Here is a 5,698-nt window from a genome sequence, read left to right as displayed (position 1 = left end):
GTGGACCTGTTACATATTGGAACAAATAATTTAGTGTTGTCATTGATTACGTGAATAAGAGATTAGGATAGGGTTGCAAGGACCCCTGTGAGAGCCAAGGTTTCTGGTAGCTGAGTATTCTTTCAGGTGATCTTTCTTGATTGAGTTCAAACAGGATCTGACTCAATCTGGTATGCTTACATTTCGAATGGCTAATCTAACCTTTCTCCATGGAAACTTGGGCTCAAAAATTTAGTGTCAATTAGTTTTATGAATGAGATGTGCATAGGGCAGCAGCGATAATGGCAGAGCCTCTCCTTCAGAATAACTGGCAGTGACCACAGGACCTCCACATCCTGGAACATTGTGCCTCCAAATTGGGAGTTTGGCCAGACTTTTTCAGAGCCAAGATTTATAACTGTTTTAACACCGATGATGTCCAGGCCCCAAGCTGCTACATCAGTCGCAATAAGAAAATCAACTTCTTGTTTTCTGAATTGTTCAAGGGCATCAAGTCGTTGTGCTTGAGTGAGATTTCCATGCAACTTGGCAGCTTTCAAATCTGAGAGTCTGAATAAAATTTTCAAGCGATGTGCTGCTTGTTTGGTGCCACTAAAGATATCAGGCCAGGACCTTAATGTTGATTCTTGTTCCTTAGTTGAAAAACCCCGCGTTCTCAAACAGCTCCTCTGATCCTTCCAAATGTCCCTGCAAAGCTGCGCCTTGTTGCGCATCTTCATTGATTTGAGAATCCTCTCGAATTTCTCCCTGCAATCCATTATCGCAATCTTCTCTGCTACTTGGAGAACTATGACTTTGTAGATATGGGGTTTCCTTTGGTTGAACCGCTATTCCTTCGGTAATTTGCCTTGTGATTCTAGTGGAAGACTCCAGACTATCTAGGCCAGGCAGTCTCTGAGATGAAGTTGCGAGGAAGTCAGAACCCTTTGAGCCTGCAATTTGTACGCCACTGTCTGCATCCATGCTGCTGCTGCCACTCTCAGCTTGTAGATTCAGATTCAGTCTTTTCTTGATACGAGTTCTCCAGTAATTCTTGATTCATTGTTAATTATCCCCAGTAAATTCTGTGCAATGCGAGACCACCTGTTCCCCCAACGACGATGGAGTTTAATGATCAGACGTTCTTCTTCAGGAGTGATCTTGCTGCGCTTGAGATCAGGTCGGAGGTATTTGATCCACCTAAGCCCACAGCTCTTGACTGTTCTGTTTAGGCCCGCTGCTTTGGCAAGAAAGGGCCACCGTCCTTCTCCATGCGAACTTATATACCTAATAAGCTGCATGTCCTCTTGAACAGTCCAGGGCCCCTTCCTCGTCTTGGGTTCCTCCTCATCCTCAGCAGCAGAAAATTCCCACCAGGTTCTCAATGCCATAGAATTAGCCCACCAAAGTTGTAGCTCCACCTCTCTAATTCCTTCTGGACAAAGTGCTTGAAATAAAAGATTTCAGCCTTCTGTGGCACACACTGGAAAACACTGAAAATATTGATGATATTTTTGTGTTTTTCCAAAATTGAATTGAAGCTCCAAAACCGGAAAGTAAATAGTCTTAAATATCAATTGGCAACAAAGGCATGAATCCAATCAAAATATTTAACTGCATGCAATCATTAGATAAATGAGCAGATTTTAAAGTTAAATTGAATACTTCGAGTATGGAATATATATCATCCACGAGTTGGTATAGAAGTGGATAGGACAATGTTTTCTATGATATTACTTTTTAGAGTCTACAATGCATAACACCAAGAGATAAATACTTCCATTGTTGAGATGAACTAAATATTTTTTTGAGTTAAAAAAAAAAATATTGAAAGGAAAATTTTATTATTGGAGAGATAAGGAGTATTTGTATTTTTTTTGTGTAATGGAGTAATAAGTGATTTTGTGGAGTCATAAGGTGCCTATTTTGTAAATTTGGAGTGATAAGTGAATTTCTTTAGATGAAAGTCATTTTACTTTGAGAGCGATTAAGTCGATGTAGGTAGTTTTTTTAAGAATATTTGCTTCCAAAAGTTTGCAAGTGTGGCATTCTCATTGCTTGAGAAGTTGAAGATTGATGTACTTCCATACTTAAATAAAAACATATCTTTTTGGTGGTGATTGTGTCCTAGATCCGCATGAAATTGAATAAGGGGATCTTAGGTACACCATGTGTATGTTTGTGATGGCGCATGATTCTTGATATTGTTTTTTGTTTGTGTCTAGTTTTGACACTAACCTTCATGTGGTATCTTTCTAGTATGGTACACATGTAGCATACAACACATGAATGACTTGCATGCACACAATCAATTCCATTCAAGCTTATGTAATCAAGCAAACTGCAAACAATAAAGAAGCAACAATACATAATCAAGTTGTCAACGACATTTTTACATCAACATCCAATCAAGCTATCATCTACATCAATAATTTTTGTAGCAATTCAACAACAATATTTTTGGAAATTGCACTTGCACCATTATTTTTTTAATAAGCTCAATACAAAACTGTAACTTGCAAATCATAATTTGTAAGTTGGATTGTAATCAAAGTCAAATTCAGTTAAATTGTAAGGGTGCATTCTCGGTTGAAACCGACACCCACGCTTTGAATTGATAGGGAATCAATTAAACCAAGTGAATCCATTGTTTTTTAACTGAGTCATTCAAATCATTGTAAGTGTTTCTCTTGGGTGCATTTTTCGATAGTATTCGACACCCTTCTTTTGATCAATCAAGAGTGTAAGTTCAAGCAAGTGCAAATCTCACAACATCAAGCGAGCCTAAAACTGATTCAAACCAATCATCAAGCGAGCGTGAAAGCAAGCAAGTGTGAGTTCAAACAATCAATTGTTAAAACAAGTTCAAGCGAGCGTGCAACAATCAATCAAACATCAAGCGAGCAAGTTCTACAAATCCAACAAGTATTAAAAGAAAGCAAGCGTGAGTTCCAACAAGTTCACATGGCGAAAAGCATTCAGTTGTTAAATATTCTTAACAATTTGATCCTCTCAATTGCAGAAGACATGGTACAAATCAGAAAAGAAATATTTGTTGATATTCCAATAAATCTACAACAAGCGCATGAAACAATTGAGTTCCTTCAACTGGAGTCGCAACTTCAAAGAGATGAGTTGCAACAGAAGAGTGATGTTTCCAAGTCACTGATCCAACCAACTTCTAGTGTCGAAGTGGTCCTTGATCCAGTTCAACTTTTTTCCAAACCAATCATCAAGCCATGGGAAGAACTTCAAAGTAACAAAAATCGACGAGGATTAGGATATGACAAAGATGAAAACAACTTGCATATCCCCGATTATTCTAAGCCAATTAAGTTCATCAGTGCAGGATTTCTTGATCAAATAACATCAACAAGCCATGAGAAAGTTGCAGACAAACAAACATGTGCGCAAATTGAAGTTGTAGTCAAACCAAACTGCCTTCATTGTTAAAGAACTGGTCATCAGGAAGATCAGTGTTTTGATCTCCATCCTTGTCACTATTGTGGCAAGTCAAATCATTCATCAACACAACGCAACAAACAACAAAAATCAAGCAGATTGAAGATTGATTATTCATGGATTGATCCTTGGGAATGGTCATCCACAGTCAGAAGATTGTATAAGTTTTACAATCGAATTCACTCACACATATTGCAGCCAACAGTAAAAATGAAGATGGTACTCTCGTGCATTTGAACGGGGGAGTAAAAAAGTGAAACTCTCCTACACCTGAAGGGGGGGAGTTCAGAATTAATTTGAAGAAGATTGTCTCTCCTTTCATCTGACAAAGGGGGGAAAATGTCAATGAAATTGACAGTGGTTGTCAGACTGAAAGTCTCGACAACATCAGCGAAGCAGCCAGTGGGCATCTTCAAATCAACCAGTGGGCATCAACAACAAAAGCTGTAGTGAGTAGTTTTCGACATCAACAAATTCGCCAGTAGGCGATCGACAACAAAGTTAGTGAGCAGTTTTCAAACACAGCAAAAGCAACAGTGAGTTGTTTTTCAACATCAAAGTAGTCAGTGGGCATTCTCAATATTTTGTCAGTGGACAAAGGATGTCGATTGCAAGCAAAGGATAGATGGATCCTTTTGCAGCTTGGCACATGATGGAGTTGTCAAGCAAAAGTTTCAGAGATGACTCAGACTTGCAGCTGATTCATGTTCTCTTCAGATTTGAGTTTTTTCAGCATCCATCTTTGGTGATTTTTCAGGCAAATGTTTTTTGAGGATCAACTTGAGAACTTGGAAGAGGGTTCCTCGTTCTTATTTTGGATTTATCATTGGGTGGGGGGGGGGGGAATGTTAGCCTCACTCTCATAATAAAACAATTATAAATCCAAAATCATAATTAAATAAATCAAATCTTGAGAATTAGGAGTTAGTTCCTCAAACTAGGGAGTTTAGTTAGGATGAGAGATTCTCTCCAACTAGTTCTCCTAGATTAGTGTTTTGTTGAGAAAATATCTCAACCAAGTTTGTTCAAGATAGACGCACTACCTTGAGACAACTTCCTCATGTATTTATATGTATCATAAAAATTATTTTAATAATGAGAATGAGAATGTGAGGAATGCTGTAAGGCTGAGGCCTTTTCTGCCATGTCTGGTTTTTCTATATTTCTGATATTTATTTTATGAGTGATTGTGTTATTATTAGTTGATTTAGTTTTCTTCAGTGAAGTTCGTGCACGGTTCTATGTAATGTACTACTACTAAAAGGGGTACCCACAGGAGTTACAAGGGAGTCCAACAAGCGTTACCACCTCTTGTAGTTCTTGTGTGCATGCCTCCCTAAATATGTAGGTTTATGCGCTCAATGATAGATCCCATGGTTTAAAATTGCCAGAACACGTCTCTAGACTAATTTTTTTTTTTTTTTTTTTTTGCGAAAATTGGAGGTACAACTAGCCCTGGAAAATGCTCTAATACCACTTATTATGCTCTGGACCTGCAAGAAATACACAATACCAAAAATTCGAAGCAATATAACCCAACACACAGAATTATCACATGAAATGAGACAAACTGCAATATAATTTATTATTTAGAAGTAGAATACAATGTTCACTTGTCTCTTCGAGGGGGAAACCTCCAATAGAGTAGAGCTCAATTACAATAAGACTCCATGATTCTTCCCTTACTCTCTAAGACCATTTATAGCTTAATGACATCCAAAACCCTCACTACTAGTGGTCCCTTGCATAACACGGGTTAACCACTCTATATATTAACTATGGTCCATTTATAACTAATTTTGGCCCCTTTTCTATAATGTGGGTCAACCACTTACAATTATTATTAATGCGGATAACCGCTTACGAGATTTATTGACTCAACTAACTAACTATGAATATGACTAGGCCCCTTGGAATTATTACAAAAATAAAAGGAGTTAGAGTTTGACCCTAACGTATTAGTAACCCTAGATCAGTTGGCAAGAAAGACTTTGCAAGCTATAAAAAGGGTGAAGATTGAAGGCTTAGTGACTAATTTGCCGGATGAAAGAAGGAGGTCAAAGGGAGTTATTTAACTAGCCCAAGTTCATTGTTGGAGAAGGAATTTTGACAGTGATATGTGGCAACCCTCCATGCCCTAAGTGTGTCTTCATTGGAGTAGCGTAGGAAGGCATTAGAGGGAGGAAGTCCCAAAGGAGTTGAGGAGCAACAATGGGCAGTTGAGAGTTGTTCACAAACGAAGTTGTGAATAACTAAA

At 38.1% G+C, this 5,698-nt stretch overlaps 1 pseudogene; it reads right to left on the bottom strand.

The window, feature by feature from the left end:
• Positions 1-998: 998 nt before the first annotated feature.
• Positions 999-1,370, bottom strand: LOC149199460 (MYB-like transcription factor EOBII pseudogene; annotated as a pseudogene).
• Between the last annotated feature and the right edge of the window lie 4,328 nt (positions 1,371-5,698).

This window comes from Pinus tabuliformis, chromosome 2_1, assembly GCF_031772625.1.
Source record: "Pinus tabuliformis cultivar Carrire ecotype Pingquan chromosome 2_1, CPIR1, whole genome shotgun sequence".
Lineage (NCBI taxonomy): Eukaryota > Viridiplantae > Streptophyta > Pinopsida > Pinales > Pinaceae > Pinus > Pinus tabuliformis.
Note: the sequence above shows the minus strand (reverse complement) of the source record. Positions and strands in the feature narration are given on the sequence as shown.